General features: G+C 37.3%; 1 protein-coding gene across 2 annotated transcripts in view; it reads left to right on the forward strand.

Annotated features, from left to right (window-relative positions):
• grk5l (G protein-coupled receptor kinase 5 like) overlaps positions 1-16,643 on the forward strand; it is an 88,584-nt gene that overhangs the window by 1,530 nt on the left and 70,411 nt on the right. The gene's annotated exons all lie outside the window — the stretch shown is intronic.

The following is a 16,643-nucleotide window of genomic DNA, read 5'->3' on the forward strand; positions in this document are numbered from 1 at the left end:
CAGATGATAGCAATCATTTTTAATGTGACATTTTTCCCATTTTGTCAATCAGTTTGAAAAAAACAAACAAATATTTTAGCTGTATTCTTTGTGCAAATCTGCTCGCTTGAACTTGTGTGCATCATGGAAATTATAATGGAATCCTAATGTCATTTTAAAAGGAAAGGCGAGAAACGAGATTTTTAAACAAACCTGTGTAGATATGATAGCCACTATCTGTCTGTCCATTTCAAAAGGTACATGATATTAAACAAGATTGCATTTACAATTCACACTTACATTTTAGAAAGTGAATCTGAAGTGAATCGCTAACTCTAAAAATCTCTTTTGATCCCAATCTACAGTTACAATTTAATCAGTTTTTCAAATGTTGCATCTTGCATTTGGTTGCGATCTTAATCTTTAGTTACATCTCAAGTGTGTCTTTCATCATGTGCTTTTAGCCTTCCGTTGTGTTCCTTCAGAGCTCAGTTAAGACATTGTTCAGCAAAAATTGTAAAATATGGAGCTGGTGAACCTTAACCATGGATTCCACAAACGTTTTGCACCATTGGCTCCATTAATTACCAAAATTCTCTTGTGAACTGGCACAAGCCCAAACATTCAGTTCCTATGCCCATTGTTGCCCTTCGCCCAGAGTTTACCATAAATTACCAGGTTTTGACAAGTGTAAGATTTACAATGTACCCTCGTTGTTAAACAGCGAGCACTAGCCAGTAATGTTAGCTGGTCTAGACAAATAATGTATCACACAGAGAAAAAGGGTGTCAAAATTGTGCCTTTAGGGCACAGCTTGTCACTGGGGCAGTACCCTTGAAAGGACATATTTGTACCTTTTTTACAAAATCTAAAAGGTGCATACAAATACGTACCTTAAAGGGGTGATGAATTGAGAAATCAATTTTTCTGTTGATACATAAAAGGTCATGGTAATATAAGATTATCCTGTAAGTTTCAGACCTAAAACTTCCTATTAGTCAAAGAAAAGCTTTTATAGACACTAGGCCCAGAAAACGATCATGTCCTTCATCCTTACGTCATCGCGCGACACACCACACCAGAGTCCTGCAACGGGTCGGGTACCCGCGGGTATCCGCGGGTACCCGCATACAAGTGGCTAAAACGGGTGGATTATGACATTTATAAAATTCACGGGCGGGGATGCGGGCGGATAATTAACTCTGTGCGGGCGGGTAGTTGCGCGGATGAAAAATATGTGCAATATTTCTGTGGCAAAGTTAACGCGAGAGCGAGAGAGAGAGAGAGACCAGGGCGTGATTGTGAATGAGCGTCACCTGCGAGCCACACCGGTCTCGAGTTCTCTGAGGGAGCTCGGAAGCATATAAGGACGAGAGATCACCAGACCTGGATTTGACGTTGAGTTGTGTTTATGTTTTATTATGCGTGTGCGCATGGGAGATGTCCATGAAGGGCTACTCACGTTACTTTCGTTTTGTTTGGTTAAAGTCTTTTAAATGTTCGCCGGTTCCCGCCTCCTTCTTCCCCCATCCAACATATTGTAGGATATTACACTTTCTATGTCCAAATTACCATTACACATACACGCAACAATGATACCATTTGACCCATCACGTCACCATCACTGCGACATTGAAACTTTAGTTGATGCCTCTCGTAGCGCAGAAGGAGCGAGCGTTGCAGGAGTAGCAATGGATGAAGTAAAAGTAAAGCTGGTGAGTGGATTAGCTATATGAAATTGTTGACAATGAGTCTTTAAAGGCACTTTTGCCTGTTTCATTAGCCCATTCATGACGCTGTTGATGTTGAGAGATGTGTAGGATAAAAAAATAAAGCATTTTAATTTGAATGTTTTAGCGTGTGTGATTTATCGCGGGCACGGGTCGGGTAACGGGCCAAATATTAACGGGTCTGGGCGGGTACGGATTTAATTTTGAAATGTTCACGGGTCACGGGTCGGATCTGGTGCTAAACCTTGCGGGTACGGGCGGGGGCGGGTCTCCAAAAATGGACCCGCGCAGGACTCTGCACCACACCTCTACAGCATGTGTAATTCAGTAGCCCCGCCCACCAACTCATGGAGCTGTTCCGATCACTAGCCAGCAGCAATAAACACGTGGAAGAAGATAGCAAGATATTTTGGAAGAACACAGTTGCTGCATAAGCTTCCTTCGGATCCTAATATTAGGAATGTGTGATACTTCGCAATTGCTTCATTTTGCTGCGGAATCATTTGTAAACAAGCCTTAAGTGCTGGATTTGCAGACACAAATGTGCCTCCTTTATTGTATCCGACAGGAATGGTGCACCAAACTTATGTGAGTAAAACGCCTTTTTTATATGTAGTAATACTAGTCCGGGGCTGTGTGTTTTCCAGACGGGCTAACAAAACATACGCCCGGCGGCAGAAATTCTTTCTTGATCTGGTTCCGCACGTGTGTGTGCGCGCGCACGCCCTCGCCCGGTTCGCGCTTATATCGACTGTTCGTGCAGGCCATGTAATAGAGAAAAAATGTTCCAATCAATCGCGGGTGATGAGAAATAAATCATTGGGTGTGTTTACATGCACACCAGTAAGCAGATAACTCCAAAAAATCAGTTTATTGAAAAAATCAGTTTTCCCTGTTTAAAAAACAGTAAACTGACAATGCAAGTAAACCGCGTTTACATTATTTTTCATTAATAAACCAGGTTATTTCCTTGTAGTGATGTCAAAAATAATAATGTCCATATCTGACTGAGTTTTTCAAATGTTATGTCAGTTGTGATGTTAAATAAAGCGTGCGCCGTGGAGATTCACGGCTCATATTATCCCTCATGCAGTTCCAGATGCAGCGTTTTGACTGAACCTCTTCTTCTTCTGCTGCATGAGATGAGAATTGTAAAGATGTGTTATTTTCTGGGTCTTAAAAGAGTCTGCGTTTGTGATATATGTCCTTATTTCATGCAAAACGCTAGCTCGCTCTGTCTGGATGCATTTAAATCTGCTCTAAGTTTGCGTTTTTTGTCACCGATCACACATGCGCACTTCAGTAAGCCAACAGAAAGCAGGTTGATGCGTTTACCTGCAGCGTGAAATCGAGGTAAGAGGCAAAAAACTACCTGTCCCGACCGGTTTATGTTTACGCCATTTATGACCTTACTCCGATAAAAGAAAACGGGTTACCACGTTTAAATGACCATGTTCACTGTCGGCATATTTAACATAATCGGCTTAAGAACGTGTATGTAAATCACCCATTGTGTTTGCTTGATAAAGCCCTGTGGTCGAGAGTAGTTGCCTGTAGTTGCCTTTTTTAAAAAGGGCATAGATATGACAGCGGAGCTGAAGCTCATTAAATATGCAAATCTTATCCAATCCTAGCTGTGGGCGTTTACTTCTAAGTCTCCAGTGACACGCCCATCAAAACCCAGCGTTAAGAAGACAGCCTCAAAAATAACCTATTACTTATTAGTTATGATGTTTTTTAATGTAAAAACCACACAAACGTCATTAGTTGACCTCAGACAACAGAATAAAAAAGGAAAAATACAGTTAAATTACACCTAAAAATGAAAATTAGCTCATGATTTACTCAAGTCATCCATATGACATTCTTCTTTCATACGAATACAAATGGAGTTATTTTAAACAATATCCTGGCTCTTCCAAGCTTTATAATGGCAGTGAATGAGCGAATATCTAGTATCCGCTTACTGTCATATGCACCTTCACAAGAGACTAGCGTTCCAGTGTAGTACGCAGGTGTAGCTTAAATTCCAGTGACGAATGTGGAAGCGCAGAAGATAGAGCAAAACAAAATGTGGTTCTTGTGAGAACTAGCATATTCTCACTAGAACGTCCTACATTATATGCTGGAACGGCAGTCTCTCGTGAAACGCGCATACGACAGTTAGCGGAAGTGTGAGATTACAAGTTTTAAATGTAATTATTTTTTCTCACACAAACGCATCACTTTGCTTCAGAAGGCCTTTAATAACCCCCTAGAGCCATGTGGAACACTTTTATGATGATAGATGCACTTTTATGGACTTCTAAGCAGAAACTGCCAGTTTCTGAGCAGAAACTGTTTGAAAGAGACATGGCATTTTTTAATATAACTCTGATTGTAAACATCTGAAAGAAGAATGTTATATACACCTAGGATGACTTGAGGGTGAGTAAAGCATGGGCTAATTTTCATTTTTGGGTGAACTATCCCTTTAAGGTACTACTATGAACCTTTTTGTGGTTAAAAAAAAAAAGGCCTTTTAAGGGTACTGCTCTAGTGACAAGCTGTTGTACCCATAGATTGTAAAAAAAATATGGACGTAGTGTCTGTGACGTCACCCATAGGATTCCGATAAGCTGTTCTAAAGCGTAAAGTAGGGGCGAGCTGGATGGCAACGCATACAGAAAATGGGCAAAGAGGTGGGACGTGGGCGGAGCTTAGGTGACGCAATGACTATAGATGGCGGATAAATGGCTATCCACCTGTCACTCAAAGTAACCACGCCCTTAATTATGCAGATTTTTAAGGCTTTATATAATGTAAACGAATGAGTTATATATATATTTTTTTTAATTCACCCCCCTCAGATTTGTCATGAAGGGCAAATTTAGCCGTATATTTGTACCAGGCTGTAAAAAATTGTTTTTTCCTCTGCTGTAAAGTTTTAATTTAACATGGGGTTCAACGAGATTCTGCTCCCTTCTGGAGCCTGTCCCTAGTGGCCAGTTTAGGAATTGCAGTTTACTTTACTTGCGTATTGGCTTCAAGAGAGTTCGCGAGAGGTTGCCGCTTGGTTGTACCCCTAAAGGTAAAATTTTTACACCTTTTTTCTCTGTGTAGAAAATTTAAAGTAGCTTGGTTCATTTTGCTTTTCCACACTTTGTCAGGCCTTGAATAAATTTACTATAGGACAGATGATATAGCAGTCATTTTTAATTTGACACCCCCCCCCCCCAAAAAAAATAAAAATAAATAAATAAATAAATAAAATAAAAATAAACATTTTAGCTGTATTCCAATTGCAAAGGTGCCCTCTTGAACCTGTGTGCATCATGGAAAATTATAATGGAGTCCTGATGGGTCCCAAAAAAAGGAAAGGCGAGAAACAAGATTTCAAACAAACCTGTTTAGATATGGTAGCCACTTATCTGTCTGTCCATTTCAAAAGGAAAATTATATTAAACAATACTGCATTTACAATTCACACTTCAATTTTAAAACTCTCTTGATCCCAATCTACAGTTAAAATTCAATCAGACATAAAAATGTCATTTTAAGGGTACTGCTCCAGTGACAAGCTGTTGTACCCCTAAAGGACACATTTTGACACCTTTTTTACTCTGTGTAGAGAATTTAAAAAAAAGCTTGTTTTTTTATTTTTTCACACTTTAGATAGTAGACAAGAGTTTTTCCTCAAAGGACAGTAGGATTTGCAGAGTGTTTGTGTGGACGGTAATGTGGGTGAGTGTTCATAGTTTAACAGTTAATGGGACATTTCACAACGTTGTACAAATATTGGAAAAAAGCCTTTTTACAAACATGTTTCTTGTCATGCTACTGCTCTTATTCAAGTTGAAACCCCTCTGAGCACACAGTGAACATCAGGAAACCAGCCTTTTTAAAGTGGTCTTGTGCTTATTGATGTGTGTAAGCCTCTGTGTGTGTTCATGTGTGTGAGAGAGCACTTGTTCAGTAAGGGTTTGCTTTGTTTGTTCTATGTCCATGTGTGCGCCTCCCCCCAACATTTGTTTATCACGCTGTGTTCGGAGCAGAAAATGAGGCGCAAGGCACGCAGACTCTTGTCCAAATGTTCGACTAGCAGCAGATAACAGGAAAAGCAGAGTTTACAGGCCACACAGTCTGTTTACATGGCTGAAGCCATGCTTCCGAAATCATTAGAGAGTCCGGCCAGAGCCAGGCAGCTCCAAACTAAACAGAAAGCCTATCTATGTCTGCTATGATATTGTGCTTGGAGACTAGGCACAGAATTCATGTTGGCATTGGAAAAGGTAGGCCCCTTGTGTTTAGTCTTAATTGTTACTGGATTTAAATGTTTAATTTCATTGAGTATTCTCAATTATTCTCTCATTAAAAAAGGTACAGCGCTGTCACTGCCACCCTAAGGTGCAAAAGTGAAAAGGGTACATCCTTGTTCCTTACTTTTCCCTAAATGCCAAAGGTACATATTAGTACACACTCTCTACAAATACAATAATACACTGTATGCAAAACTGTTACGAACCTCGGTTTCAAAGTGTTCGTTGGGAAGGGGCCAAGCAAAAAGTATAAGTGAGACAAAAAGGCAATTTGACTATTTATTGATGATACCACTGCACTCACGTGTCACCGTTTAAGCAAATGGTGAAATGGATCAAAATCAGCTCACTGGCACAAATACTCTTAAACAAATAAAAACACGGACCAACAAGAACATCAAAATAAACAGAAAAAACACCGCTTGTTAGCTAACATTAGCAGCTTGACATCAGGATCGATCATTCGCACGCAGCCTGTCATCCGCAGTGGCCATAGCTCATTTCACATAGAACGCTCGCAACCCGCGAAAAGTTCAAACGGCTGATGACATCAGTGGAGGGTAGCGCGCCGACACTTCGCTGGGCCTCTGGGCCGTTCTATCCATAGATATCATGTAGATGTCTATGGTTCTATCACTACACATCAAAATTTGGCTGATGACCCACGTCAGTCAAAGTTATGGTCCAATGGAAAATAGCAGCTTCAATGGAAGGCAAGCTATTCTTCTAGTGCTGGTCCTCGGAGCTGTGATGTGTGTAGATGATGACATATGGAAAATACAGCTCAGCCTCACAAAAAATAAATACATTCTTTCTGGAAATATAATTGTAATATATATATATAATGTATATATTATAATGTAATGTGTGTATGTGTATATTGGCAGGGCCAGCAGAGAAGGCCCTGATGGCCCTGACAGCCCACCACTGCTTTTAGAGTAGTAGTACCTTTTGTAACTTAGTATTAAACATAGTAGTACTGCCCCAGTGATGCACTGTACCTTTTTTCTGAAAGGTACATGCTGTTCATGTAGCATATCTATGAGAGTTTAACTATTTATCCTCGAACTCTGTCCAATTTGATGTAGTCAGAGCTCAGAAAACATGTTACGCTAATACATGTCATAATATTGAAGCCCAGTAGCCTAAATATACAAAGTAATTGTGAGACCGTTTACAAAAAGAAGTTTCTCGCTCCACCGGCATGGGCTTCCATGGGACAATACTATAGGAACTTGCTGAGAATACAATGCTCTAACATTTTAGAATGCAGACATGATAAATTGAGCTTGCATTGCAGCATTTGCCTGTGCACTTGTGGCAATGATCACCCTTTCCTGCCACCACATTGTTTCCTACTGTAACATAGTGTCTACAATGGCTGCAAGAGGATCGACGTAAAAAAAGAGAGTAGAACCCATTATAATCAGTGATGCTGTTTACACTGGATATGTCGCAACACAATAAATTCAACAGTAAACAGAAGCCCTGTTCTATTTCTGACAGGAAAAACAAATACATTTGGGGCTGTGCGATATTGAAGAAAATGCGATATGCAATACCTTGTTAAATAATGCGATATTCGAATACAATATTGTTATTAGTGTGTAAAATCTATTTAAATTATATTTAAAAAAATATTTAAAAACTGAGAATGATACCATTTATGCGTTTTACATTCTTTCTGTGAAAAGAAAGCATCGCTACAACTTCTGAAAGTGACCAGCAGTGTTTTAGCAAAAAAAGCAGGTTTACAGTATTATGCTACATTCACACCGAACGCAAATAGAGTGTCAAAATCGTTTAACGAGTGAACATTTTAAATCCATTCACGTGTCCGCAGCAAACTGGACGCGCGTAGAAATCAAGCATTTGAAGCGAAATAGATGAGGAATGTCATAACACTGCCTCTTTTCATTTTCATAAAAATAATAATTAAGCATTAACAGCCACAAAAATGTGGTTCAGCCAACACATTAACGTTACCTGGATCTTCACTGCATGTATATTTTTTATATCCTTAAAAAATATAAAGATATGAAACTTCACTTTGCCCTCAGTCAAAATTATTTGATAGGCAACAATAGATTCATTAGACCACAGATTGCCCATTAGATGTACACAAGACAAATTATATCTCATGTTTAACCAATACAGAGACATCCGAGCCAGCAGCAAACGCCAGAAGGACTGGCTGAAGAAATGCTGCTCTCGCTGGGGTTAACGAGCACTGAGCACCTGGTGATCCCCTGGATCTCACAACTCCAAAAACACCATTTTTTTTTTTTAAATAAACGCTGTCTTTATAAATAAACCACATATTTTAGCTTTAAACAACATTATCAAATGAAAAGAATTCAAACTAAATTTAGTGACAAAATAACAGTATTTTTGTCAAAAATTATGCCACTTTACCATGTGACAGCAGTAAAGCAGGCTCCTCATTGGTTAATGCGGCGTGAATTGACGTCAAATTTTTCAACTCGGGCATAGAAGGGAATTCTCTTTAAACGCGTGAATGCACAAAAAGCACCTCGTGCGTACCGCGCAAGACGCTCAATTAGCTTCAAATTTGCGCGAACTGGACACGCAAATGAGGCAGAATCACGGCCATTGTGCTGCGCGAAACGTGTCTATCTCGCCGCAGGACCTCCAAACACGCGTCAACGCGCCTTTCCATTGACTTAACATGGAAATCATTCGCTCCAGACGCTCGTCGCGTTCGGTGTGAACATACCTTAAGCCGCCTGTCACTTTAAGAGCTAATGCTCAGATCTTATTAACACGCATTCGGTTTCTTTCCCCAAACTGATGCGTGCGTACGCGCGTGCGTGTGTGTGTGACAGTGCAATACTGCAAGGACTTGTTTTCGCTAGTTATTGTATTTAGTAATTCTTTTTAACATCAAGCAAGTCACATAAGTAACAGTTATGTGCCTGGTCTATTTTCTGCTATATGCGTTGACCTAAAACGTACACTTTTCACAATGGTGAAGTAGCCTATTAAATCATTTAGATATTGCGTGCCGTTGCGATATGTACATTTGTGATATTTCTATATATTGCACAGCCCTAATTTTCAATGGTCACATTGTCATCTCCAGTGTACTGTAGACACAGACAGCGTTTTTTTTTTTTTTTGCGTCCGGTATAAACTGTGTAAGCTGCTGCTTCAAGTGAGGTCATCCAATGTTATTGCAACCTCCAATGCACATATGCCAACATTATGCAGTTCTTTAAACCTAGGAAATTTCCACAAGCATGAGCTGCAAGAATTGTTTAAATTTATCAGGGAAGTTCATTCGCAAGAGGAGACATATCAAGACGACGTAAGGCAAACATATCAGTCGAGTTCATGACCTCAGATATCTGGTGTCATTATTATAGATAGACAATACAGGCAGATAGGACATACAAAATAGCCTGATTGTCTTCAGTCCAGGGTCAGCTCAGAGTTGGATGTAAAGTCAACATGTAATCAAATTTGAGTTTTAGTTTTTTTATTCAATATGAATGGTTCATTTTTCGATGTTATATGTTTTACATTGAATAACTAAATAATTTTTCTTCATAACTCTTAAATGTATTAACACATTCTTCTGAAAAAAATTTCCTCCTCAGCTAATATCACTGATAACGGTTATTATTTAGGCATTATTTTAGCAACCTCTTATTTGATTAGGATTCATTCTCATATGCGTCACCCACTTTTTACCATACAACCCCTACATTTCTTATTAATATTTTGATTAATTATGGCTTAGAGGTGGAATAAACCGTATAGATGTGTAAATCTTCACTTGCCTCACAATTCTTTGATTACAATTCAGAGGGTAACAATTCGATTAAATGATTCTTCATCCAATTAAAAAAAAAACTCTATTAATACAGTGCTTTAACTTTTTTAACTACATTTTTTATGTATGAAATAATACAGAAATAGAACAATTAAATGTATAAATAATCACTAAATAGTCTTTAGTGTATTAATTACACTAAACTGTTTATGTTCACTTAAAAGGATAGTTCACCCAAAAATTAAATTTATCCCAATAATTACTCACCATAAAGTCATCCTAGGTGTATATGACATTTTTCTTTCAGACGAATAAAATTGGAAGAGTTATATTAAAAATGTCCTGGCTAATCCAAGCTTTATAATGGCAGTGCCTATTAAAAGTGCATCTGTCTGTCATAAAACTGTTCCACACGGCTCCGGGGGGTAAATAAAGGCTTTCTGAAGCGAATCAATGTGTTCGAATCAAAGTTGTTATTTTTTTAAATATCCATATTTAAAACTTTATAAAATCAATTCTCTAGATTCCCGGCGAATCGCCTTCCGTATTCAACTTACGGAAATGGTGTACCGCCCATGTCTCTCACAGTTCAAAATTCTCATGCTGTGTCTGACAACATTGCACACCCGTAACGCTTGTCAGAATTAGTGAAAGCATTTTGACTTCAAACATGTCCCAACAATAGACACTCTGCAATTATAAAGCTTAGATTAGCCAGGACATTTCTAATATAACTCTGATTGTTTGTCTTAAAGAAGAATGTCATATACACCTTGGATGGCTTGAGAGTCAGTAACTCATCAGCTATTTTTTGTATTTTGGGTGAAATAACCCTTTAAGACTTTTTTTTTTTTGGAATTGCGCTCTCATGCTAATTTGCCCTGTTTAGTAAATCTGGCTCTATATATCCTTGCCTTGATATATATTGTCATACTGCCAAGCCCTAAGCCATCAGTGCATTATGTTTAAAAACAGCTAAATGGTGTGCAACAAAAAAAGTGGTCTATATATGTAGTATAAATGATTAGAAGTTAAACTGTATGTGCAATGTGAAAAACTGAGATGCTGAATTCATTTTTTTTTTTATTCTCAAGTTGTTGGGGGAAACAAATCTATAGTCAACCGACCTCACTAATCAGCTAGGCAATCAATGGGTAACTATTCAATCAATCTGACCCTTCCCAATTTGCAGATTGTTCCATTATTCAGCTAACAGAATTAAATGTACCATGGAACAATAACCAAGGGCAGCCCTGTTAACCAGGACCGTAGGTAATTTTTTCTCTTTCCTTTGGCAACATCTAATGGAAGTAGCTTTGTATTGGTTTCTTTTCAAAAAAGGAGTGAGTGAGTGACTGTGTCTGAGAGATGGTGGGGGGTGAATTCCTAAGCAAGGCTGTAATCTGACCCTGGCCTCCTCAGACAGCATAGGCGATGTGGAGTGCACGTCGTAACCCATGACAACGGTGGACGAGGGGCTCTCCTTCCCATTCAAAAGTCTGGATCTGGCAGGCTGCTCCTCTTCGCTGGAAACTGTGCCGTGTGAAAACCCGAAGAATAAACATCATCCAGACCCATGTAAAGAAGTAGTCAGAGGCAAATGAGGAGACAAGTAGGCTACAGGGAGCAAAAAAGAGTGACAGAGAATGCAAGGCAGTAAAAGAAAGGTGAAAGAACTAAGAAAGAAAAGGAAATATTGTGTCATGCATAACGATGGGGAAATCTGCTGCTGCTGCTGCTTTGGCCAGAGGCTATAAAGTTGTGCCACTGCATTGAGGTTTTACATTCGTATGTTGTTAATACACCGCTTAATATACAGCTTCCTATGTTACAATGCAATCTGCCATCAGAAGCATCTTCTTATGTAGTTAACATCATATAGGTGATGCTTGCTAAAGTAAGCATGTACCAGGCATGGGCAATGATTTTGATACACAATGAATATATTGCACAAAAAAAATTGCAGTGCTTTTGTTGCCCATTAGCCCAAATTTGGTTAAAAAAGGGGTTTACAGCTATTTAATGCATTCTGCAGTATTTACACAGTTAAAGAGTTGGATTCTCATGTTAAACATGGCCAAAACTTTAAAAATCTAGTCGCGTTTGCTGTGCCAAATACACTCCTTCAGGATGAGTATTGATTATGTCCCTTTATGACGTCATAACGGGGGGAATTCGTTGTATGGGACATCAACCAGAGCGAGAGCAAGAGGAGCCGTTGGCAGCGCTGTCATTTTGTTTCAAGACCATGAAAACAAACAATGTCACTAAAGAAATGTGTTTTTGGTTGTGAGGGAAAGATAACCTTGTTCAGCGTCCTAAATATCCCAGTGTTAAGGAAACAGTGGATGCTGTTTGGTTTTCCGGAGAAGCAATGGAGTTCTGCAAGTGTGTTTGTTAGTTCCCGGTTATGAGTGGAAATTGCAGGTGGTGAGGGAAACTGCATCAAAAGTCTGTGTTTTGTTTGGTAAGTGCATATCATATAAATAACACGAACATATAGGGAATCGAAAGTTATGCAGGGATAATGCCATTTGTGTGTGATTTTCAGAGAATGCATAAAAATGTGTATAACTGCTTAACAGTTGAAAAGTTTGTGGCAATCTATGATTCTTTTGAGTAATTGAAGGAAATTAATCAAAGTCAGTGTCAGTGTACCATTATTCATTTATTGACATTAAAAATAAATAAATAATAGTAAGTACTATGTAGGTCCTATTGATATTGGTGCACATACCATAAATAAAAATTAAGCAGAATTTTTAGCAGTGCTCCTTCACTGTAAAGATACCATAATCATTTGAAACCAAACTAGAATAACATTTCTCTAAATAAAAAAGGGATATATTTTAGTAATATATTTGTAATTATTCATTTTTATGGTTACCATTATTATTGCTACTTTGAAGGGGCCAAGCATACATTTATTCTTACATAACATTTTGCTGTACTATTGATTATCCACACCCATTCTAGCAATGACTTCCATACTGGATGGATGTATTGTGGTACAAGCAACACAAATGTGTAGCAGAAGTGCTGACGCTTGTGTTGGGCCAAGACTGATAGGCGTGAAAATCAAATTTGACTTGTTGTAAATGGCCAGTTAGTTTGAGAGCGGACGTCTGTTGCTTTAGTTGATGTCATTTCTGTCTGATCTAATTCCACATGGTCAATATCCATATCCATACAATATCCAACTTGTTGAGTGACTTGTGGCGTTGGTTACATTTAAAAGTGGTCGAGGGAAAGTCGCGTGTGCTACTGAAATGACTTTAATGTTTTTTTTTAATTATTATTCAAAAGTGGCTGTATTTAGAGAAGATGGCAGGGTTTAAATGTATGTACATGTTAAAATTTTGAAAAGGTATGACCTTGCTCTGCTGTCAAGGGCGAGTTAAGTGGTTACAGCGTGCTGTGGTAGCATTTAGCATAGAATAGGACTCTGAATGCACAGCAATGAAATGCATTTAACATATATCTGTTTTAAAACTAAGCTTATGCTCCTCTCGTCACATGATAACTGTAACAAAAACAACAACAAAAAAACGACAACAGAAACTCTTATAAACAAGCATATCAAAACATTAAACACTACTAAATCTCCCAATTAACATTAATCTTGCACAAAAAAACAAATAACACTTAATTTTGGCATTGAATGTCATGGCAAGCGATGCTGGGGAATAGAAATCTTAACCCAGTTTCGGTTAAATTTAAGTTAGTCTAAATGAAAAGAAACAAGTTAATAAAACTCAAAACAATGAAACAATTCAGATTACTTTAAAATGTGTTAGTTTTGAGAGCATGAAAGAAAGTTCTAAATACGCATAAAAGCTAATTTGTTTGAACTAATTTGTTTAATGTGAGGTTGGCTCTACTCAAACCAAATAATTATTTTGAGTGTTAGGGTTTACAGTGCAGCATTCGTCATTGAGCGTGTTTACACATTCTTAACCCAATTATGCTTAACTATCCGACAATGCTTGTGGTCATTTAAACACATTAACCCGTTTCCCTTTATTAGAGTACGGTAATAAACTACTTAAGCATGAACCAATCAACATTTTTGCCCCATACCCAGATTTTGCCCAGCATGTGAACACATTAATAATAATAATAATAATAATAATTCATTACATTTATATAGCGCTTTTCTAGACACCCAAAGCGCTTTACATATAGAAGGGGGAAATCTCCTCAGCCACCACCGCCATTGCATATACTATCTTGAAATAGGTGTTTTCTCATCTCATCCAGCCGAAGTAGAAGTGATACAGTCAAAATGCTGCTTATTTGTAAGTAACCCAATTGAGTAGTTTTAAAATTATTTTAATATGGTTTCCTAACAACAGTGGTGTGCACGGAGGGACTTAAGACCCTGTCTCTTTAATCAAATCACAAGCTTATTTTGTTTTTGTATATTTTGGTGGTCATTTGACTGATTTATAAGACTGTACTTTCTAGCTTTCATTCTGTTAGTCAGCACATAATGAACATATCAAGTGCTATGAAATGCTCTTTAATGATGTGCTGTCTCACTCAAAAATGATTCAGGCCCTTCATAGACAAGACACATTTAAAATATGTTTACATTACTAATTAGTTTCTGTTCAATCAGCCTAATATATTTAAAACTGAAGTTTACTTAATTAATTTACGTTAAAACTACATGAAATATTTGTGCTGACATAACTAACTGGGCAGTGGATCTGCAGTTCCCAGCATGCTTTGGACTATGCTAGGAGAGAAAATGTATGGAATAGTGTTATTTTATGTGTTTTTCAGTAAAGGGAAAGATGTTATTAGTTTATGTTAGTGTTTAATGTTCAGTTATGTTGGACATTGAAGAGTTTCTGTAATTTTGTGGTTACCATCGTGCAGAGGAGTGTTTATTGGACGGATTTCCTGCTCGCAATGAAATATTTTTAGTTTGTCCAATGAGTTAATTTTGGATTTTATTTTTAAAAATATGCTTTTGTTATTTAATTTTTTTAAAGGCAAATTAAATTGATAACAATGTTCACCTTACATAAACTTTTATAAATTGAACATAACGTCATTAAGAAAACGGCACATATAAATATTATTTAACAATGACAAATTCAAATGGTTTGTATTTACTCAAAAATATTGTGTCAGCTTTACGTAAATTTTTTTGTTCATATAACTAAATTGGACCCACTTTATATTAGGTGGCCTTAACTACTATGTACTAACTTTGTAATTAATATTTTGATACAAAGCACTTATTGTGTACATACGTGTTTTTACGTTGTACTTACATTTAAAAAAATGCCTGCATGCAATTACTCCTGTAATTAATTTCTGTAGTTACATTTGTAATTACACAGTTGGTATTTCCCTTACACCTAACCTTACCCTTAAACTTACCCATACCCCCACACCTGTCCCTAACTCTACCCGTACACACCTCAATATTTTAGAAAAGGTGTTTTGCAATACAATCTGAACATAGTAAGTACATTGTACTTATTTTTAAGTAGATAGTAGTTAAAACCACCTAATATAAAGTGGGGCCACAAATTGTTATTTGTAAAAATTGCTCAATATAGTTGTGTGCAACCACTTACCACATCTTTTTTTTTGAGTGCAGCCTAAGCAATCGCTCTGCTCTTCTCCACTATGGTAACCCAGTATAATTTAAATGGTTCTAATTATTCCAACATAAACATTAAAGACTATTAAACAATATAAAGTCTCCCCCTTATCTAATTTTGCCAAAAACCCACATAAAATAACACTTAAGTTAAACAATTTCACTTCTCATCAAGTCCCAAGCAAAGCATGCTGGGAACTACAGTTTCAGCAAAAATCATGTTCGAGTACTTAATTGGTTCACATTCACCCCAAATAATGTAATCTAGTAGATTGCACATTTTAGAGAATTACATTATTCCTGAGGACCCCCAGTGTCATGCTCAATGTTAAAATGTTTGAAGGTAGGCTTCACTGTTCAGACGAGAAACACAGATTCCAGCATTATACGTCTGTTTTAGCGATAGAATGTGAAGTAAGATGCAATCAGCTAAACATTTAGTAGGCTTTTTGTTTTAAGATGTAAGATTTAAGATTTAAAATGTTAACTTACCAACAGCAATATCCAGTCTGGCATACTACTTTACCTTTTTTTGGTCAAATTTTGCTGTTTTGAATTGCTTCGTCATTTTCAAGTTCAAGTTCAAGTTCAAGAGTTTTATTTGTCACATACACAGTTATACAGAATACAACCGGCAGTGAAATGTAAACAGGTCCGCTCCATGGACAGCAAATAACAATTAACAAAAAAAGCACAATAAATTATAAAATAGGAATAGGATAAAATAGGAATAGGATAAGGTGCTATATATATTCATATGTAGAATTATGAATAAATCAAGTAAAAGAAATAAGAGATGTGGAATAAAATAAGTGAGATAGTAAACTGGAGACTATAAAAATAAATACGTGGATAACAGAAGTGCAGGAGTGTAATGTGCAAACAGCATTATAATGAGTAGTTACATGGAACACAAGAATAAAGTGCAGTGCAATATCAGTATGTGAGTTTGTTAATACTGAGTGAGGTGAAGTCACATGTTGTTAAGTGACAGCGTTCAGGACTTGAACTTGAACTTGAACTTCTTTCTTCTGCTGAACACGCAAGAAGATATTTTGAACGAATGTTGGTAACTAGTTGATGGTAGCCATTGGCTTTCTTTTTCTTTTTTTCTTCTTTTTTTTATACATATTTTTAAAAAATATATCTTTCTTTCTTTCTTTCTTTCTTTCTTTCTTTCTTTCTTTCTTTCTTTCTTTCTTTCTTTCTTTCTTTCTTTC

This window comes from Pseudorasbora parva, chromosome 13, assembly GCF_024679245.1.
Source record: "Pseudorasbora parva isolate DD20220531a chromosome 13, ASM2467924v1, whole genome shotgun sequence".
Taxonomy (NCBI): domain Eukaryota; kingdom Metazoa; phylum Chordata; class Actinopteri; order Cypriniformes; family Gobionidae; genus Pseudorasbora; species Pseudorasbora parva.